The sequence below is a fragment of the Nyctibius grandis genome, chromosome 10 (assembly GCF_013368605.1).
Source record: "Nyctibius grandis isolate bNycGra1 chromosome 10, bNycGra1.pri, whole genome shotgun sequence".
NCBI classification, from domain to species: Eukaryota; Metazoa; Chordata; class Aves; order Nyctibiiformes; family Nyctibiidae; genus Nyctibius; species Nyctibius grandis.
Window position 1 is genome coordinate 682,210 of NC_090667.1, and position 22,487 is coordinate 704,696.

At 45.6% G+C, this 22,487-nt stretch overlaps 1 long non-coding RNA gene across 1 annotated transcript; it reads left to right on the top strand.

Moving 5' to 3' along the window:
- Window positions 1–513: 513 nt before the first annotated feature.
- LOC137668083 (uncharacterized) lies at window positions 514–12,807 on the top strand. Its single transcript, XR_011048873.1, has 3 exons — window positions 514–602; window positions 1,286–1,392; window positions 12,731–12,807. It is a non-coding gene; the product is annotated as an uncharacterized lncRNA (long non-coding RNA).
- Window positions 12,808–22,487: the final 9,680 nt, after the last annotated feature.

The following is a 22,487-nucleotide window of genomic DNA, read 5'->3' on the forward strand; positions in this document are numbered from 1 at the left end:
TCTCTTCCCTTAAATCTCTTTTCTGCCCATGAGGAGCTTTGCTGCAGTTTTCCCATGGACTCTCCTCGTGCTGACCAGGCTCAGTGTGGTGCTGTCCCTCCAGCAGTGGCTGGGGTGTCCTGGGGGATGCGGGCGGCCGAGCATCGCCCTCATCCCAGGCGAGGCAGCGGCCGCAGCCTGCCCCAGCCAGGGACGTGAACGTGCTGTAAAAGCAGAGCACACTTGGAGGGAAGGGGGCTGGGGCGGCAGAAAGCTATTGCTGATGGAAATAGTGGTGCCTTTTTTTTTTTTTTGATGTATTTCTCTTGTCTTTAGAAAAATGAAACTCCAGGTAGCGACGCTGCATCTTAACAGAGTTGTCAGCAAACGACTTTTGTTCCAGCGTTTTGGTGCCATTTTTCCTGAACTGCCTTTATAATGAATGGTGAATCTTTACATGCCCGGTGCGAGCTACTGAGATCCAAATCTGTTCTGGAAATAGTCTGTCTGACAGCCGTTTTATTGGCAACGAAGCTATTTAAATGAGAAACCCGCGCGGGAGATGAGCTAGCTGCCCCGTGCGATGGCAAGCGGAGGCTGATGGATTCTGCACAGGCAATCCGGTGACCCTTTTGCTTTCCACTCTAATTACTTTCCTGTCAGATGTTCAATTAGAGCAACAGGGTCCCAAATTCCCCAAGATCTCTGTTTTGTCTTAGAAGATTAAAGGGTGGCAACTATTTTCAATATGATTATCATCATTATCTCTGGGAGATTTTATACTTCAGAAGTCAAAGTCGTAATAGCCCAGCTCGCTGCAATTATTTGCAAATTGCCTTAATGTATTTCCCAGAAGCTCTTTTTGCACTTTGTAATTTATTTATTTGCTAAGCCAATAGCACATTAAAACGCTGAAATGTCTCTGAACCTGTAGCCAGTCTGGTGGTAACTTGCATGGGCTTTGCCAGCAGCCCCTTTACCCACCGGTAACGCCATCCATTTTTTGTTAAAATACCACTTCTCAGTGTTCCCTCTGGTAACACACCTTGAAGGATTCCTCCATTTTTGGTGAAAACTGAAGGAAATTTGTTAACGTTGCAGTAATTGTCTATGCTGATGGACATGCTTGTGAAAACATATACTTAAACCAACGTAAGAAAACATTCACAGACACACAAAATGCTCAACTTTGTAAAAAATGTATTTTTTTCTGGAGCATGTTTCTAGAGAGGAAGTCTGACCCATCACGGGGTGGAGACAGCCCTGTATAACTGTCTCTAGCAGGGCTCCGTTTTCTCTGTTGCAGAAGCCAACCAGCCCTAGGAGCCGAGTGACCAGGGTGTTTTTGGGTGCAGTCAGTGAACGCGGCTGTTTGGATCCCGGCCACATCTGTGCCCTTTCTTATTCTTAATGGTGAGTAGAGAACAAAGAGACAATGTGCCCCGTGTATTAAATTGAAACTAACCCAAATAGCTTCTAAAATACGCTGGGCTAATTGTTCAGGAGTAATTTACAGACCAAGAGTTACATTGCAATAACGGAGTAAACCACAAAAAAAATGGTAAATGGCTTGCAGACATTTTGTGAACAGAAAATGAGGCTAAATTCATTGAATAAATTAATTGCTATGGATTATTCTCTCAGCTTTAATCTGCCGCCTGCTGAAAGAAGTCTGTGCAAATGCAAAAGCCGGTCCACAGCTTTCATTTTGAAATGTAGCTGCTTTTCACTGAATAGAGGAGAAAAGAGGCCTGAAAGGGTTTTTGCTGTGTTATAGTAATGTATCATGCTTGTAACAGAATTTTCACCTTCAAAGTTTTACCTGCCCTTTGGGATGGGGCAGTTTTATAATCCCATTTTATTAGTGAGCAGCAGATGGAGAGCCTGCAGGGAGGAGAGGTGATTCTTCCCAAGGCCACACGTTGTCTCTTTGGCAGAATTCAAGTTGGAGCTTGGGATTTTGCAGTCCCTGGCTGGTGCTTATGATATTTTTCTGTTTGAAGACTTCCCCTTCCTGCAAAAACATGCATAGTGGGAGATGAACAAAACAACCCTAAGCAGATCTGAGGCTTCGCCAATGAAAAAGAAGGAATAAGACACGTCCTCCAGCCCATTTTAGAAGATCAGTTGTAGTAAAGAGGAATTATATTTTAAGAACCAGACAGGTTGTCTCAGATTTACTATCTTAGAGGAGAGCAGTGAAGGCATAGCATTTTTCTGTAAGGATTATGATTACCTGACAGGGTCTTATCATGACCAGGAGAAATGACCCTGATTTAGAAAAGATCTGTTCATTTATAAGTAGCTGTTTCTTTTTAATAGCACAGTTTTTTCTTACTGCTATTAATATACATTAATATTAATATAATTAATATAACATTAATAAAAATAAATCTAAGGCCTATATCTTTACTTGGTTGAAATTTATGACTTAAAATGAAATTCAGAGAGCCTTGTAGATCAATCCTTGGGTTTTATAAGCTGCTAGTGGCAATTTATGTGGATGTGAGACCACAAAATCCTCCCAGGCTCTGCGCACAAGCTGTCTGTCGTGCCTCAGCTTCTGGCAGCCTTTTCTCTCTGACTGGAGCTGGCGTGGCCGGGTGCCCGGACAGGGTGTCCTTGGGCTGGAAGTGTCTGGTGACAGCCCAACAGCTTAGACAAGCTCTTTGCTGTTAACGGGGCTCAGGGTAGTATCACTCGGCTCAGATTTATGCACTGTGCAAGTCATCCCTTTGAGAGAGCTTTAGCGTTCCTCCTTGTGCTGGGGCTGCTGTCCCCTCGCCGCCGTTATTTATAGCGGGGCACTTTTACACCCGCCTGACTCGCTGCATAGCCATAGTAAACAAATCTATAAGTCCTTTCCCGTTTAGGTTCCAGCCTGAAGGGAGCTGTGCAGCGCGGCAGGCAGTGTGGCTGCGAGGGCAGGCTGCTGCGGGCGGCTGCTGGGAGTGGAGTGCGATCACCCCACCGGGCTGGATCACATCCACTCGGTTTATCAGAGGAGATTTTTCCCCTCCATTTGGTAAAGTTCAATAGAGCAGAACAAAAATCCCGAAGTTAACATCAGCCATAAGGTAACGCAGAGGGGGATGCAGTTCCCGCAGCACGCCGGCGGGGCCCAGGCGCTGCCCAGTGCGGCAGGGGAGGGGGCTTGGTGCCCCACTCCCAGTCCTCGCTATAATGGAGCTTGGTCTCCATCAGCCCCCACAGAAAAAGCCATCTCCTCTGTTGTGATTACTACTACTTGAACAGTTACACAACGTTGACCTTAGTGTAGCGTTAGCTTTTGTTGCCGTTGACTTCTTCAGCGTGCGCCTTTTGGTGCATCTTCCAGTCCTTGTTGGTTCAAAGCACCTTTCCTGTTCTGAGGTTGCATTTCTAATGGTTTCACACCCTGAACCCGCCGGCGTGGGCAGCCTGGTGTGAGAGGAGCTCACCCCACGCTCCCTGGACTCCGGCGGGGACTGGGTTGGGGCTGGTTTGCTCTTACAGGAGGCTCTTCGTTCTCCTTTGCTGTTTCAGACGTTAACTGAGAATCAGACTTTCTGCCTTCCCTTGAAATGACACCAACATAAAGAAATTAAAATAAGTGTCTTTTCCTGACACGCCTGAAGCCATAAGAAGGTTTGTATACAAAATCAACCTAAATAACTCAGAATCTCTTTCTCCATGTTTGGGAAGGTTAAACCTCCAGCAGCAATGGCAGCAACACGTTGCACTCAGAGTTTTGCAGACATAATGTCACTCTTTGATTTTATTATACAATGCAGTTCGCCCTAAATTACATTTTCTTCTTTTAATTTATTTGCATGAAAAAGATGGCATGGCATAAATCATCTTGTGTAGGTTGCTGGGTTATTTGCATTTCAGAGGTTGTTTTTAACTTTGTATTAGAAAGGAATTTGCAATTGAGAAGCTTTGGGAGGCATTAACTTTTAGTGACTGGTGGTTCTCCAAAGGTGATGAATGACGTTCATTTTGCTTAGAACAAACATCCCAAAGTTTGTGTCTTCCTCAAAAACTTGACTGAGACAAAGAGTGAAAGCCAGTGAGCGATGCCTTCATCTCAGGGAGTAATTCCTCGTGGAAAAGCAGCGTATTTGGGATGAGTTTGGTCTCTGAAGCCAGCTGCTCGGCACTGTTCCTGCAACACAACGTCTGCCCCATGGAGGTCGGGTCGCTCGCTCTGTGCCCTGCCAGAAAGGAGGTGGTAGGAAAGGTTCATCACGTGGAGGGTGGTTTGAAGAATAGCCTCTGCTCTGGAGAAAGAAGGATCATCACACGGCTCTCACCAGCATTGCCTGCTCGCGCTTGCTGCCGTTCTTCATTATGGTGCTTGTTTAACGGCATCTGACACTGAAACTAGAAGTCTGGAAGGCTTTAATGAGTCTTCAGATGACTATTTCCTGCTAAAAAATGTGTTGAGAAGCTGTATCTTAAATTCAATACAGCATGTAGCACACAGGGAACAAAACAGCAGAGTGAAATGTATTTTATTAGTGATGAACTGAGGCCGCACATGAAAGAACCCTTTAAATAGCTGACATGTTAAATGCATTATATTCCCCTTCAGGAGAGAAGCAGTGAAAGGGACAGGCCTGATGAACTGCACTTATTAAGTTGACTTGGCGGGGATGAGCGTGGTATTGACGGAAAGGCTGTGGTAGGCTTCAAACGCGTTTACTGCCGTCACGAAGTTGGTTGGAGCACTGCTCTGGTGAAAAGCTGGAATTACTCCACACCCTGCTGCAAGGTCTCTGGCGAGAGGCTTGTCATGTGAAGGTGAGCACAGTTCAGGAGTTGGAGGCAAAGAGGTGACACCCACCCACTGCCTCCGGTCGGTGGGAGCTGGGGAGCACCGAGGCCAGCCCCACCGCAGGTACCTGCTGAATCAGGATGGCAGGGACCTGCTGGAGGAACCAGTCCCTCTGCTTGGGTACACGGTGGTATTCACAGCTCTCTAAAAACGCAGGGAAATCCCTTATCGCTTCATTGTGCTCCGTGGTGATTGATCTTGCCATAAACCTTTGAACAGATTGCTTGCTGCTCCGTCCAGCTTACTCTCTAGCAGGATGGATCTACAGCCAAGTGGTCCTCAATGATATACAAACATCCTAATAACTTTTGTGAAAATGGAAAAGCATTTCTGGAGTCCCAGGTGCCACCAAAACAGCTTTAACATGCTGAAATGTGTAAGTGAATAACTATTGCTTTCCCATCTTACAGAAGGCTGCTCCTCTAGTTTTCTTCTCAGAAAATGTCCCTTAGCATGAGAGACTATTCCTTGGTTACTCCTGTTATCCCTCCACGTTACTCCAGTTATCCTTCCATGTTATTCCAGCTGGACAATATCGAGGCGTTCTGTCAAAAGGGATTGTTATATTTATTGCTTAACATGATGATTGCTGTTGTGCAAAGAAAAGGTGCAAATGTTTAAATCGGCCTTTTGAAGCATGAGAATTAGAGGGAATATCCTTGCCTGGACGAAGCAAGAGCAGACACTACTCTGAGAGCTGCAGGAGCTTACTCAGCAGTACCTGAGTACACCAGCCATTTGTTACAGAAGCTTAATATTCTGCATATAAATGGTTGCCTGTAGGACTGGGTCGTATACTGAGTTTCTTGGTGACATCCACTTAGCCTCAGTGAAGTCTCCCAAAGCTGTTCGCAAAGGAGAGGATTCAGAATTTTCTAGGAGACTAAACCTGTACATATCACTGTGGAGAATGCAGGCAGTGAGTACTAATGTCAAAAATATCTGTCTATGTGCTCAGGGAGGTGGAGAACAATAACAGCACATCCTGCAGATTAATGCCGATGTCTATTCTGGCATAGCCATGTAATTGATGGGCTGCCTTCGAGCATTCACAGAGAGATGCAGGTGTTATTTTCCCATTTTCCTAACTTATTTTTTGGTAGAATTAGTGCTCACTGAATTGACACGTGTACATTTTTGTACTTTTTGTTGCCTGGGGCTATTGCACTTCAGTCTTTGATCTTGTCAGATCTTGCAAACTAAGCTGGTTGGAGGTTGGCCGGTGCTTGGATGAGAGATTTCACAGGAGCCTCACGATGCCGTGAGGAATTGTTTGTGACTGAAGACGGCACTTTCTGCGGCAAGTCAGTGCTGAAAAAACACCCCAGCGTGGAGCTGGGGTGCTGGAACGCCGCGGGCCCTGGCTGCAGGGGTTTTAAAGCACTGTGGGACTTTTACAAGTGTTCTGCAAAGGGTGTCTCATTTGCCACCAGCGAGTGACCCCTTAATCCCATTGGCAAGCAATCGCTCACGTGAGTGATCCTACTGACATCAGTTGGACTAGAGCTGCATCATAGTTTAGCAAATAACTATTCAGTTGTTTAGAGTATAAATGCTTCTAATTTATGTAGAAACGGAAGGCATTTCTATCTCATTCATTAAACATGATGTGAATTATCACTTAACATATGCAGAAAAAAGTGGGTTTCAAGCAGCATAACACAATAAATGAGTCTTTTCCCACCAGTGGCGATGTGAGGTTCTCAGTTAACATTTCCCATGTCTTTCTCTTACCTAAATGGTGAACTCGGGCTGAATCTAACACTGGCTTCTTTCTAGATAAGATGTCACCAGTCAGGAGTGCCCTTTGTTTAGAATTTGGTTAATTCTCTAGTTAGTGGTGGATGACTCCAGTGTGGTCTTGCAGAGCTATTGGAACTAATATCAGCAAAGAGCAAAAAAAGTGATGGCTAGAGGTTTGCTGACACAGGTTTGGGGTCATGCACAGAGCGTGGAGCGGCTGAAATAACCCTTTGTATTTTGTGTTCTCTGGGATATGGCTCTGCTTCTTGGGAAGCCTTTAAAGCCCACAGTCCTGCCAAATTCCTGTGTGGAAATTGGATCTCTCCTCCTTAAACTTCCCCGCAGTTCCACCCTGATCAAACCTTGACTTCAGCATGTTTTTCCAGGCAGGGATGCAGCATTCAGCTGCTGCCACGCTGTGCCCCAGGGGACAGGGAGGGTTGTCCCTTTTTTTTTGTGTCCTTCAGGCTGAGCCAGCAGCATCACCACGCGAGCTGACGAGCTTTGCACAGGCAGACTGATTTCCCCTATTTTCAGCTTAATGAAATGCCAGGGGTTTAAAATTCCTCTTAGGCTTGAAAGTGGTAGAGGTTGCCTGAAGAAATGTTTTTTTTTTTTAATAGCTTTTAAAACAATTTTGTACTGTTTTCTGCTGATTTGGCTGAGTAAGGTGACAGTGAAATGGTTTCCCTCGGTGTTTCTGGGATCGCACGTGTGTGAGGGGGTGCTGAGCCCCGTGGTCGGGGATGTGACCTGGGCTGAGACTCTCCTTCGGTGGCTGGTGGCCTGGGAGCTGAGACGAGGTGGGGAGGAGCCGAGGAGCTGGGTTGGGTTTCTCATGTCCCCCGGTGCAGTGGGTAGCCCGTTCTGTTGGGAGCAATACCTGGTGCTGGTACCAGCTGGATTACAAGGTGTTGAGTGGGTTAGGGAAACAACAAATGTCTTCTGAGATGAAGAGGAAAGACAGTGATGAAGCACTCAAACAACAACAAAACCCCAGCCAAAGTGTTTATAAATATAAATGTTACAGCTTTTCTGGAGCCACACCTGTATTTATTTTGATAGCAGTGCTGGAATGTTATTTTTGTCTATTTCCCCCCTTTTATTCCTACTGGTAAATACATAGTGAGAGCTTTCCTGATTAGGGAAATAGAAGTTTCAAAGAGAAGACTGTTTCCTTGGCAAGGTGTCCTCCCACACATGGGAGATGGATGCCTTTTTGGTAAATTCCCTATTTTTTAGGAAAAAAATGTGTTCCAGCTGCAATTCATGCATAATCTCCTTAGTAGCAAGGGTAGATAGTTTAAAAAGAAATCTCTGTAGTAACACAGGGAGAAAACCAACCTGATAACTCTTGGCAGATTGATGGCTTCTTCCTTCATCTAAATCTTTATAGATTAGCGTGTCTATTTTCTTTTCATGGATATGTTTGTTAGCACTAAATCATCTAACCTAATCTGTAAGGGAAGCATACTTATCCTAGAGCTGTGGGGCGTTCATACTGTTCGTTTGTCACCAAGAATAATGGAGAGGACAGGTAAGATAATGTCAGCTGTATTAAGGGTTGAGGGATGACTATGTGTATTTTGATAATGGGACACTCGGAGTGAATGAACCGAAATGCTTTTGTTACGTATTTGCTAAAAAAACACCTTTTTAATGGTCTTTTTTTCCTGTTTTTCCTCTGTTCCACTGTTAAATGAGGGCACCTGGGGTTACTTTAGGACAAGGAGATGTCAGTAGCCACTTTGGGCTCACCCAGGGGACTATGAGGGGAAAGATGTGGGGGTGCATGAGAGCCTCCGGTTCACAGGGGATGCTGATAGCCACTCTTTGGTCGGTGACTTTCATCACACTTCGTACTTGCATTATGTTAATTTTATTTAGACTGTGCTTTTTGGGTTTTACTTGTGAGACTCTTGTATGGAGCTGTGTACAGAGCCTTGCTCACCGAGACACTCCATATCTCACACTGCCTCGGTGGTGAGGTCCTTGCCTTCCCTCCCACCATGTTCTCATCTTCCCTTCCCTGACCAAATCCTCCTTAAGTTTGCTTTTATTTTTATTATTTATTCTTGAGAAATGTAGAAACTTATATTGGCTATGTCTCTTGGGCCACCATCTAATCTTCTAGGTGATGACAACTTGATTGATGAATAATAGATTCCGGTATCTTTGCAGCTGCCAAGGGGAGCTGTGATTTCTAAATGCATCCCTCAAGACAGAAGGAGTGTTTGTCCTTCTCCAGGAGTTAGTCTTTAATCAGCCCAGTTGTCTTTACATTATTGAAAACTTCTTTTCATTCTAATATACAAAAGAAATATTTGGAAATAAGCCATTTACATTGTGTTAGTGTGTAGATTAGGGGCCCGAAGTTTTGCGTGCTGCAGAAATCCTGTAAGTGCTATTCCCTGCTCTGGAAAACTTTAATATTAAGTAGGCAAGGTAGACAGCTGAAAGGACTGAAAACAAACACACAGGGAAATCAGCTGAATTGCTGAGGTGTAGATCAGTGGCGCAATGGAGATTAGAAGTCAGTTGCTTTGAAATCCAGAGTAAAACTTTGTCATTGCTCTGATGCCATTTATTGATGGACTGTGGAAAATACAGGAAAATGAAACTGGTCCCTTGAAAACATTCCAAAGTGGAGAATAACATGAAATGTGATTTTATCATTTCAAAGATGGGGATTTTTAAAATTCACTAAAACCCCAGTAAGAACTCTCAAAACGGATTTTTTTTCAGTTATTCTGTATTTATACTTTCAATGTAGAAAGTAGCTATCGATATACTCGCCTCGTAATGTGAGCAAAAAAAAAATATACTTGGAGAAAGCTGAATTTCATCTTCTTCCATTTCTGTGGATACAAACAGAAAGTGGTTATGAATCACTTTTCATTGATAGAAGGAATTTATTTGTCCATTTATTTTACTGGAGTGTCTGCTGGAATTGAAGCTCTTGATTAATGGTCTGCAGGAGGTAACGCCGAAGAAATCTGCTTTTGCAGCTGCGAGGAAACCCTGCAGGGGTGTAGGGGGTTGTATGTAATACTGACCCTAAGCAGGACTAGGAATATAAACTGTACAAACACACCTGGGCAGAACATCGCGTGGGGACAAGGGTCACTCACTGCTGAGCAAAAACATTGCTCCTGCCACAGATTTGTATGGAAATGTGTCAGGTAAAGTCGTTCAACAACCCGGTTGTCGGAAATAATCATTAAAGTGATTCTGCTAGAAATATGAACAGATCCAGGTTACGCGTAGGACGTTGCTGTCGTTATTTCCCAGAAGCTTTTCTCTCTGACAAAATATGGAGCTGTACAGGGCAAAGTTTTAAATAAGGATGACGTAGAGGCGAGGAGGATCAGGCGGCCAGTGCTGGCTGCGGCCTTCGGAGCAGGCTGCCGCGGCCCTTGCCCAGGGCTCTCTTGCACTCGTCTGCTGCCTTTTTATTTTACTTTCTTTCTAGTTCTTTTTTCTTGCACAGCTTATCCTTTACCATATGGGGTATAAATTCTCCCTTCTGCTATTTTCTGGCCTGCACCACTCTTATTAGCCCCTTCTACTTGCAGTTACAAAATGCAAATATACAGCCAGCCGCTTTACTCCTGTCTGAGAGCTCCTCTGCCCACAGGCCCAGCGTGCTCCTTAAATAGCCGTTCCTCCTGCGTGAGCGGGTTTTCTGAAATTAAAAGCCTTTTCAAGAGTGCTGCTACACTTTATAAGTCATACATCATATGGACCATTTGTTTATTGTACACGGATTTTACCACGCCCAGTTCTCGGCTTGCGGGTGGCTTTTCCCACAGCCCACACATGGCGTATCGCTAGCGAGGCCGTGGGGCAGGAGGGAATTTGTTCTCACTTACTGCCTCGCTCTTTCTCTTTCCCCTTTTTATCAGTTTCAGGATTACAAGACAGTAACAAATTAAGGCTTATCCGTGTCGAAGATTTTACTGAAGTTGGTGAATGTATTTTTGTTCAGAAAAGAAAAAAAGTTTGTAAATAAATGAGATGGATGTGCTCCTCTTGCAGAAGCATGGCATCTAATGAACAGCATCCTTATAAACACATGGCTTAACCTGAAAACGGATCGCTGCTCGCACAGGTACTTCCCTAACGTGCCCTGGTCAAGCCCGGTTTGACCTACCTGCGAGGAGATGAAGCTCAGCTCAGCACTGAGCTGGTTCCTCAGCCGTGTGCTCCAGCCCGCGGCCGTTCGCTGCAGCCGGAGGAGAGGGGCTGGCCCAGAGAGCAGAGACGTGGCTGTGGGAAATGTGCATATTGTGCTGAAGGATTGAGTGCTGAAAGCTCTCCTCTGCAGCCTGCGCTGGCTGTTCCGTCTGCAGCTGGGGTGGGAGAGCTCACCTCGGGAGGACGGGGCTGAACAGTACAGAAGAAAGCACTTTTCTGCAGAAACTCTTTCTGTGGAAAAATGGTGTTCCCCTGAAAATCCGATTTGCCATTGGGAAAGTCTTGACCTTAAAAATTTAATTAGTCCTGTTAAGTTTGCTGGGAATTTCTCACTAAGTCCTTTGGGGTCCTTCATTTGACTTGAGCAGGAGTTCAGGCAAATCTTCTGTCACAAAAATAGCTGTAATCAATGCTCAAGACTTCATCCTAGAACCTAGAGGTGTGATAATGGGTTCACTGCACTTTTGGCTTCTGATACACTCTTACATCATCAGAACTGATGAAGCATTTTATGGGAGAAAAGAGAAAAAAACAACAAATCAGGGAGTATTCCCCTAGGCTGATGAGTACATGTGGTGTGATAAAATACTATTATTATTAACCTCAGCTGGGGGTAAATAATGGATTCAGAGTAGAAAAAACGTCCATGAAAACAAAACCCGACCACTTGGAAAAATGTCTTGAACATAAAAGCAAAGAAATGGAAGCTGTGACATGAGGCTTTGGGTCTGATGGTCCAAAATACTGCCAAGCAGTGAACAAAGTTTTGTGTGCAATTATTCTCGATATTAAAAATAACACAACGCACCAAAGCATTAAAATGAAGATATTTACAGTATGTTACAAATTGATTATTGACATGTGTGGCTGTGGTTGTTTCTGGAGAGCAGGCGGCTGCAGGAAGACTGTCCAGGAGACGTGCTTATGGGATGCTACAATAGTTTTTGGCTGAGCATGGATAATTAATTTACTCTTAAATCAATTTACAATATCAATAATGAAGCACCAAGTAATGGACTTTTGACTGGTCAAGTGTCAAGGCAGATTGCACAGCGTGGAGAGAGAGGAGGGGAACAACCTCCCTCGTTGCGTAAGCTCGGTGCAGAGCATGAATAAATCATTCTCTCTTGCTGGCAACTGTTTCATACTGCTCTAAGATTTCTGGAGTTGACTTCCCTCTAATTTAACATATGCCTGCAGTTTAAAAGCAGCCTCATCCTCTTAAGAAGCAGCACCTAATTTATGCGCTGCTTTTAACTTTTAATAAAAGAGCATGCTTATGAACTCTGAAAAAGAGAAATAGCTGAGGATGGAAGTTATACTTTCCACCGAGTCTGAGATGAACCAGGAGAAGCTGTCAGGAGTCAACTGCATCTCTGAACGCTGAGTGCCCTGCAGTGCTGCTTTGAGCTTTTTAGTTAACTGTATGAGCCATTTTCTGTTATAAAGGCACTGGGTAAGGCTTTTCTTCACTGCCATTCAAATATTACCTCATATTTTTGATCTGAATTTCACATACTGCCTCCTGGGAATTGCCGTATGTTTCTGCTCTGGAATGATGCTATTAATAAAGCTGCTGTGTGCTTTCACTGCTGCTCCCCTGCACTGAGCGCTGTGCTTCCTAATTTCTGAGACAACGTGGAGAGTTTCTTGGGTTTTGATCTCTACTGGATGTGCTCTGCTCCGGCATTGCCAGCACAGTGCATCCCAGCTGAGGATTTCAAAGCTAAATGTTTATTTGCCCCGTTCCCACTGGGAAATTCCCTCCTCTCTGCACTGGGCTCGGCACCTTGGCCGTGTTGAAGGCTAGAGTTACCTTAGAAAATTAAAGATTTCCCTAAATCTAGCAAGAAAAAGTAGTTTCTCATGTTCAAATCTACAAATTGATCAAGGCTGCCTGGGGAGTGGGTACCTCTGTGTGTCGACAACAGCTCCATGCTGCCCTGCTACTGACTTTTTGTTTCTTTCTCTTCTTGTTTTCCTTAAATCCAGGCAACCTTCCTTACAATGATCTGCTGTGCCCAGCCATCCCCTCGCTGCAGCATTGGGAAAAAACGGATGTTACCATTTGCCTAGGTAAGATAAATAGTGATTAGGTGGTGGGTTTCTCATCTGAAGACGGACTGGGCAATAGAAGCCATTCACTCTGAAATTTCTCTTTTCAGGTGGCTGAGAAGCAATTTCAAGCAACAGGGACATTCTGGCCTGGTGGCGTTCATCACTTTGTTTCTAGTAGAGAAATCGTAAGTAAATAATGGAGAGGGTGTAAAAGGCAGAGTGATGCAGCATTTTTCTTCATCTTTTGATTGCTGCGTTGCAAAAGCCATTGCCATGGAGAAGTGCAATCTGCAGCCCGGCAGCGCTCTCTGCAAAAAGATGGCACTGTGATTAGGCAGGAGATCACCTCCTGTGAGTGCCTGCCTGGCTTTATGACCAGAATACCCTCCTGATTTTGTAAACAAATCTTTTAGCAGCTTCTAAAAGGCTTTCTCCTCCCGTCACCCATGCTCCCACAGCCCTGCTGAAGGAGGTTTTCTTTTCTACTCCCTTCTGGTTTTGTACAGACTGGAAAGTCCAGAAGTGCAAAACAGCTGTGAAATTCGTAGCACGCACCACGTCGCCAGGACTGAATGGCTGGGAAGGTGTAACTTCATTTCCAGTCCAATTTTGCAGGTTAAAGTGATGAAGGTGCGCTGGGTAAGTGTTCAAGGTTCAGGGGCCACTCTGAATCAAGCTCATTGTAAACTCAAAATTATTAAACCAGTGCATTGCTCTTATTGAGGGGTCCCCCTAAGGAGTATGTCCAAAATTTCCTGTGCTCCCATGCAAAATTTCCCAGTAAATTACTCTTAATATATATTGAGTTGTTCTTCCCCATATGCTGTTCTCTGCTTACCCTTACTGCTACCAGCGCAGATGTCATAGGAGGAGAGAGCAAAACACCACAAAAATCTGGGGGATTTCAGCTTGAGGAGACTGAACTTTATGTACATATGGATTTTTTTTTGGTCTAGATTACAGCTCTCACTTCACAAAAGACATATTTTAAAGGATATATTATAAACCCCTTTTCTTTGATCTGTGCACAGACTGGGGTGGATGTTGGTGGCTGTCTGAGTTCTGTGCCTCATGCACCTTTTCAGTTCAGCTTCCATTTCATTTCAAGGCCATGGGAAAATGACTTTCGCTGCTCCTTCCATCTCATATTCATTCATCATTTTCGCATGGTGACTACGCAGAGCTGTGTCGTGTGTGAGGCAGCTCAGCCACACGGAAAGCTGCCAGTGTTAAAAATCATTTTTTTTCTCAGAGCCAGAAACCAGGAGCTGTTTCTTACCACGCTTCACAAAAGTGAAGAGTAGCACTGGCTCAAAACCTGTGGGTTTTAATGTTCCCATTTCTCATATGTCCCTGAGATTTCAGAAAGTTTTCTTGCTCGTCTTGCATTGAAAGCAGGAGCTTTTGAAGATTTCCTTGGAAAAACAAACCAAAAATGCTGTTCGCTGTAGAGCCAGTGACACATACCGTGAGGTCACGAAAACGTGTTTCTGTTAATTGGTTCTTTTTTGGTTTAGCAGGAGCCAGCCTGGATATAAAGAGCTGTGTGGCACTGGGGACCACGCGGGGACAGTCTGGCCTGGATTTGGCACTGTCCCGTTCCTGTCGTGTCCCGGAGCCAGGCAGAGCTGACTGCCAGGAGCCGCTTCACGTCACACGCAGGATGCTGTGGCTCGCCGCGGTCTGGGGCTGGCGGCTGCAGGGGCGGTGCCAAAGGGCTCGATCCCAGAGGTAATAAAGACCTGGATGTTTATTGATGTATCTCTGCTGTCCTCACCAATCAGCAGACTCTTTTTGAGTTGTGTGCACTCCTGCTTAGATGGAAAGTGATTGGGATTGGAAGCACTTGTGAACCCTAAACATGACAGTTTGGGAGACTTTTTTTAGGGTAATGAGTTTGATTTTTTTTTTTTTTTTTCCCAGCTAACTGGCTGTCTGCCAGTAAGCCTGGCCCTGGGTACTTCTCCCCTCTCTTGCTGGTTTGGGGATGCACATGTGGTATCCCCCTCATTTCCAGAGTACCTGGAGGAGCAAGTCTCTGTCCAGCCTTCTGCTTAGGCAGGGAAGTTTATCTAAATGTCTCTGAGGTGATTTGTCAGGGTGATGCTTTGGAGACCTGCAATAATTTAAACTGTATCTTTTCAGAGCTGACACTAAATCTATGGAAATAAACCACTCCAGAAAGCCCATTATTTCTTAACTGCAGGCCAGGCGAGTGCCTAGCTTCGGGCAGCCACCAGTGGGTTACAGCATTGTACAGCTAGCAGAAAGTTTTCTTTTGACCTGCCCAGCTCCAGCCACCAGCTCACACATGGGGACGGTGACTGCTCAGATTGTGCTGGTGTCACCGTGAGCCCAACTGCCCCGGCGCTGGGCGAAGGGGTCTGCTCCAAGAAGGGTCCAAGATAAGCCCAGGGATGGCTGCAGCGGGGACGAGCTGCGGTGGTGTATTTTCCCATCTCAATAAAGCTCATAGGCTGACCAGTTTTAAGGGAAAGGCACTTTTCTTCTTCAGAAGAGGTAAAGGGAACGAAGGCAGGGAGTCGTGACAACAAAGAGTGAGTGGTTAGTGTTTGTCATGAGTTCCCAACAAGCCCAGCCTCTCCCTGCATCGCCCGTGCTGGCGTTGCAGCTCTGTGGTCACAGTGGAGGAGGGAGCTGCCGCGTGCCCGGAGCTGCGGCAGCACCTGGGCTTCGCTTTCCAAACCAGAAGGTTTCTCGCTCTGCCACGTGGGAGTTCAGTTCTTCCAGAGCACTTGCTCTGACGTCTGTTTCTTCCCCGAATTACCCGGTGGTTGCTGAGCCTGGCAGCCCGGGTGGAACAGGCTGGGTTACACTTACAGCTCAGTGCTGCCCTGGTACCACAGCACGCTGACAAGATGCTCTGCAAAACACAGAGAAGCAAAGACAGAAGATGTAGGGGAAAAAAGACATTTACATTTCTCACTTGGAGGAGTAAAATAAACATGGGAACGTTTCCCAGGAGAGCTTGTTATGGTATATATGTAACGCTGCAGAGGGGCACACGCATGGTATTTGCAGAAACATGCCACTCTCAGCCATGAGCTCGTCTCTGCGGTGCTGCCTGGCTGTGCAGGCTGCTTGAAGCACACCAGACTAATTTGTCCCAAGTTGGCAAAGTACTTCACCTTTTTCTAACATTTTATGGTCAGGAAAGATCAAAATGGGAGAAGCAGTTTTCAGTTGCTTGATTATTTTTGTTTTGCTGAGATTTCAGCCACAAACGTAACATCTTTGAGTTTACTGAAAAAGCCATTTATGGTGTTTCTACTGAAAAATTTAAGCCAGCTTTACTGCACAGGAGTGGTTAACAGTGTTTAAGATGTCCATGTTGCTAAGGCAACGCACCGTGGATGGGATGGAGATCTGGTCCGTACGTTCCAGGGTAAACTCCTGCGCTGCCGGACTCTGCGCTCAGACGTGCCTTACTGTATTCTTCATTTTATTCTGTTGCAGCTGCAGTGCTCAAGTACAGTTATTTAATAAAGGCAATTATGAGAATAATAAATTGGGAAAGGTTAAATTTGATGAACTGTGGCATATTTGCTACTTTTGGTGTTGAGCTGGTGAGTGTGTTGCAGATACTGAGCTGCCGTTCAGGAGCTCAGAGCTGCTGAAGTGCCACAGGCTGGTAAAGGTGGTGATAAATTTGTTCCATTCTTTTAAAAATACCTTTGTCCATCTTGGGACTCGGGTCAGATTTCAGGTTATTTTGATTAGCAGATCTTAGAGCAGCAGAAGGTCCTCAAGCAGTGATGCCCTAAGGACAATGTAGGGCTTCTGAAGAGTAATTCCTCTTTGCAGGTCAGACTTCTGGATCGTTTGACCTGCAAACGATCCAGAATTGTTATGGCTTACCGTAACAATACCAATGCCAGATACTTACTCAAAGGTATGTTTGAGGCATAATTGGCTTTAGATCAATGTATTTAACTAGTTTAGTGACAAAGCTGAATACTGGACAGATTGTGGCTTTTTTTTCTGGAGTACATTGGTGCCTTTTGAGTCTCCTCAATGAAATTGGATCTGTTGCTCTGTCCTAAGTACTGTCAAAGTCGATATAACCAAGCGTGCTTTGACAGGGTACATTGTCTCATCTCATATATTAACCATATACTGGAAGATTGCAGCACACAGCGTTCTCCAAATACCGCAATCAATAAGAGTTCAGGTGGCACAGTGGTTTTGGTGCCCAGTGAGAAGAGGACACCTTTGTCAAGCAGGCTATCTGAAAGACATAAATGGGGATGTAAGACAGTACAGCCCTTTCAAGAGCTATGTCTATTGTTTCATCTCAAGAGAAGTCAAATGTGTTAAACACAAAATGTGATCTAGGAGAGACAAAAGACTCAACCCTGATTTCCTTACATACCTTCTCACTCTGACTGAGTGCCAGCAGTGCAATCTGAGCAGTGAGGGGATGCAACATTATGATGCTCACCTTGAAGAACAGAGGTGATCCCATCCCTAGATGGAAGAAACTACTGTATTGAAAAGTGGGGGTTGTGTGACATTTTCAGGACAGGAGAAGAATAGTAATTAAGAGAATTTATGGAGTAGCACTCCTTATCTGCACATCTCCATGTGCCTTACAGAAGTGTAGGAGATGTGTCAGCACTTTCTGACAGAGAAATGGATGGGCAGAGCTGGGAAGGGCACTGGATGCCTTCAGCTGTGCTTTGCCTGCCATGAAAGTGCCAGTTTGGAGGTAGGGTCATGACCGTACATGCAGTATAAGCAGGAGGGCGGTGAAGAGACCCCTGAGGTGCTAGAGGATGCTCAGCCCTCTGTTATCACGGATGGAAAGTCAACAGGTAGGTAGTTTTCTTTTTTGTTTTGTTTGGGTTTTTTTACTCCTCTCCCATTCCCCTCCCAGTGCATGAGAACTGGTAATAAATGTGGTGAAATCTGAGGGCTCTTTGTCTTTCTGCATATCCTTTGTCACCAGAAAACTGGATTTTAAAAAGCTGCAAAGATAAAAGAGAAGTGCAGAGAGGATCAAGAGGACACACTGTTTCTCTCCTTCCTCCTTTTTGGAAGGTTCCCATGCTGTAGGTCATGGGATATCCTGCTTTATTTATTAAAAGAAAAAAGCTTAATGACCCTGATTTGCAAATGGAGGCCAAAGATCTAACACAAACATCCCCTCCTCCAGTGAAGCTGGTTTGTGACCCCTGTCAGACTCCCCTATCACCAGTGGCTGCATGGGAATATGGCAGGGCATCAGCTCCCCCCCAGCCTTGCTTGGTGGCTACGAATCCAAGAGCCCCCACCTGGCCCAGCAAAACCCAGCAGAAGAGTTGGCCCAGGATCCCTAAGAAGGCACAGCCCAGGTGCCAGCTGGGCACTCAGAGCTCTTCGGACCAGGCTGTTTGCTTTAATCTGATTTCTATTGCTTCTAATTAGGCAGCACAGACCCAACTGCACATTGGAAGAAATGATAAGTGGCTCCAGGAACTCTTCTACGACTTCGGACTGTATGCCCTGGAATGCTGTAAAGCCGTGGGGCGTTGGTCTGAAATACAGCACAGGAGCTGTGGAAGGTCAGGCTGAAGGTCCAGCTCTTGCAGTGTCCTGACTTGGAGGATGGTCGTTAGGGAACAGCAAACGCAGAGGGTGAGAATAAAGCGGTTCTTGCTCAGCGTCCCCATCCTGTAGCTGCACCTCTGCGTTAGGCAGCCTTTGTCCCACTTTTTTGCCAGGAATTTGCCTGCTTGTTTTCTAACCACATTCACACTTTGTGTTTTTCAAAGCATTCCGTGGTAATGACTTCCAAAATATAATTACGTGTACTTCCTTTCATTTGTTTTAGAACTGCTGTGGTAATTTGATTTAATGTTCCTTACTCGTGTGTTACGTGAATGATTAGTTTTTCCCTATTCACCCTTAATCTGCTATTCATAATTTTACAAACCTCGTCGTAACCTCTCCCACTCTACATATAAAATGATTATGTACATCTCACATTTCTTTAGCATTTGATAAACCAGCAAATGTTAAAATAAGAAAAACATCCCCATAAGCTGTAGCATCAAAAAAGTGCACAGTTGCAAACAGCTGGAGATTTGCACTGACTCCAGCTACTTTGGCCAAATAGAGATGGGCCTCGGGGCAGATTTACACCTTCAGTTACAGAAATAGATCTCCCTGTGCGCAGGCTGCTTGGGAAAACAAAAAGTAACTCTTGATCTGCCTCAGTAGTCAACCTGTTGTCCTTGCTAGAGTGTCGGAGCCAGTAATATTTGTATTTTATTTCCTTTGACGCAGACGGGGGCTGTGGAAAGCTGCTACAGGAAGAAATGAGCAGCACAAGCCACGATTAATATGAAATAACTAATTGGACCAAGTCTCTGGAGAGAGAAGTAAGGATTAGAGATAAGAGAAGCACAAATCTTTCTGTTTGTTCTTGTTAAATGAAAGACAGCTATTGTTTAAATTTCTTCTTATTGGTATGCGAGGTAGAGGGCGGTGAGATTTTCTTCCTGCATTTGTTCGCAAACGTTTAAAAGGGTGACCTTTCAAGTTGCTTAATGAATGTGCCAAATACCTAAATATCAATCATTTCCTTTAATAAAACATTGGTTCTGGTCTGCCTTGCTTGATGGAAAGAAGATCTTTCAGCCTGTTTGCTGGAGGCAGCAGCTGTTTGTGCCGTGACCAGCACAGCTGGGCGTGCGGTTGCCGTGTGGGAGCTGCTGCATTACCAGGAAAAAGGGACCCACGTGGAAATGTTTTATTTGAAAATAAAGGTTGTGGAAACCTGAGTGTGCATTTGTCTGTTCAGATTATACTTCGGGTAGGTGGGAAACTGCTCAGCCACCTGCAGAAGACTTTTAGCTTTAATTATTTTCCCTACTCTGCAGTGGAAACCCCAAGACTTTTCAAACATGTGGGAAAAAGGAGGAGGAGAGACCACCTCAAAAAGGGTTTGTTGCCTGGCAGGGAGGACGTTCTGACCCGTGGTAGGAAGCCTGTGCCATGTCCCTCGTGCGAGCCGGGCACAGCACAGACCCTATCGCTGGAGTTTCTCTGAAAGCCTCCCTGGTTTTGATCAATACTTTCATCCAGCAGCTGAGACAGAAAGTTCCAGTTGAAAATGTAGTCGAAACAGCTTTGTTCTCAGAAGTGTTTCCACTACAATAAATCAACCTTTTGAGGGAGGAATAAATTATATTGTGATTTCTTTGCTGGCATTATTGTAAGTTCCTCAGAGCAGAGACTTGTTTGTGTCCATACAGCCCCGATAGAGCAGGGCTGGTCCTTCAGCCACCGTGGAGATGTCTGCCTGCGAGCTGCTGCAGGGCTCATTAACAAACCTACAGAAGTCAGTTAAATGGGATGTATCTGTATTTTTCCTTTTTTTTTTTTTAAATATCCATAATATTGTGAGCCAAAGTCAGCTACATACAGTAGGAAAGACAAATGACGAATAGCATTCCCATTGGAAGGTGGTGCTTTTTAAGCGCAATGGAAATAAAAAAATACACTCAAATTGCTCAAGTTCGCAGCATTTTGGCCCATCTCTCAAGCAGGGGGAGCAGGTTGCTCCTTTACTGCAGATGGGGAGAAAAACAGGTTTTTTTTCAGCCCACTGGCACTTTGTGGGTCCCAGTGCTCAAACAGAAACAGTTTTAGACAAGTGTGGTTCTGCAGGTCCTGGGATGGCTGCTGGGACAATGGGACACGTGAGCTGCCATAACGCAACTGCGTGTGCTTGCACGGACCTGGAGCCATCAGTAGAACTGGAGATGTCCGTGTGTGAAATAAGAAAACCCAAGCAAAAAAGCTCCCTGTTATTACTGCTCTTTTGCAGTGATCACTGCCGGTCTTTGTAATGTATCAGACTTGGGCTGCAGTACTTTGATCAACCCTTTTTCCCCCACACAGAGCTGGTCTTAGGATTGTCCTGTTACGGGTATGTTAAATACACATGAACACCCCATCAAACACACTGTAAGTGCAGTTTTATATATTGTGGAGTAAATACAGCTTGACAGAAAAAGAGACATTTGTCGCAGGGTCTCGACAATCTTACTCCTGAATTACAGCTTCGTTTAAAATGTGACGTGCAGAGATGCACTAATTCACTCCGGCAGCCCTGGTTACCCTCTGAGCTGCTGCTGTGAGGAACATTAACAGATGGCTGATGTACTCCAGCCTCAGAGGATACAATGGCTGAACCCCTGATCACAGATCTCTACTTACCAACCAGAGAAACAGACTTCAAACAGAAACGTATGTTTCTTCTGAAGGGAAAAAAGCCTGGGTGGTAGATGAGAGAGAGCTATTCTGTACTTATTTCTGAAAAGCAAAATAGTCTATTTGTACATTGATTTATCAAGCTTATCCCAACCATCTTCCAGCCAGGATTCACAATCCTCTCTCGTTGTTTCTCTACATGCTACAGCACACGGATGCGGCTTTCATAGTGGAAATCAATACAACTGCAGGATGCCTCCGGTGCCAGCACAGTCCACGGCTCCTTTGATTAAACTCTACTAAAGCATAATTATCTGGAATGTCTCGCTATTTCCCTGGCAATGCTCACGCAGCTTTCCAACCAGGAAGCATTTTAGCAGGGCATTAGAGCCCCACACAGCACATGCTGGAGAGAGAAAATCACCGTCCTCGGGACAAGAAAACATTTGTGTAACACCCAGCTGTAGCAGCTATAGAAAAGCAGCCACACACTTGTTTCTGCCCCAGCTTGGAGGGCAGACCCTGGCATTGTTCGGGTTTGGGTGTTCCCAGCACAGATCACGTTGGTGGGTTTTGCTGGTGGTTCTGTGCAGCCCCACGGGTTGTAGCAAGGGACGGCTTGAACTGCTACAAAAGCCTGTGGGGTTTTTTTTTAAGGAAAGAAGCCGCTGGTGATGTGCAGGGACAGGCTGCACCCTCAGAGCCTCGGTCAGAGGTGCTGTGGTCCTGTCCCGGGTGCTGAGCATCCCTCCTCAGCCCTGCCCCACCGAGCCTGGGTGCAGATGGGTGCTGCTGCCCCGGGAACCGGGCACATCGGGTACCCTGGGAGCTGGGTACCCCGGGAACTGGGCACCTCGGGTACCCTGGGAGCTGGGCACCATGGGATCTGGGCACCTCGAGTACCCCGGGAACTGGGCACCTCGGGTACCCTGGGAGCTGGGCACCCTGGGAGCTGGGCACCTGGGGTACCCCGGGAGCTGGGCACCTCGGGTGTCCTGGGATCTGGGCACCTTGGGTACCACGGCACCTGCTCCGCTTCATCACTCCGATTCATGCAATACAGTCAGAGTAACAAAGCAATTTTCAGTGTGACATTCTCCTCTGGCAATCCGTGGCTCAGGCGCTCTCCAAAGAGGGAACAGAAGGAGAACTGTCATGTTCACATTTCAGCTGACTCCAGCCTCCTCCTTTTCCCTTTTTTCCCAAGGTTGCGTATAAAACCCACCTCCTCTTCCCGACACTGCCAGATGAAACTGCTGTACAACCCTTCTCGGAGTACACGAAAACCCCTTTTTGCTTTTCACGGGCAGGGTTTGAGTCACCAAATGTCAGTGTAAACCCCAAGACAGCGGGTGAGTCAGGATGGTCGCTGGGGGCTTCAAAAGGGGGGGGTAATCCTATGATGCTGTGCCAAATCAAAACTGTCATTTTAAAAGATTTATATTTCTGCAAAGTGGGCCTATGCTGGCCA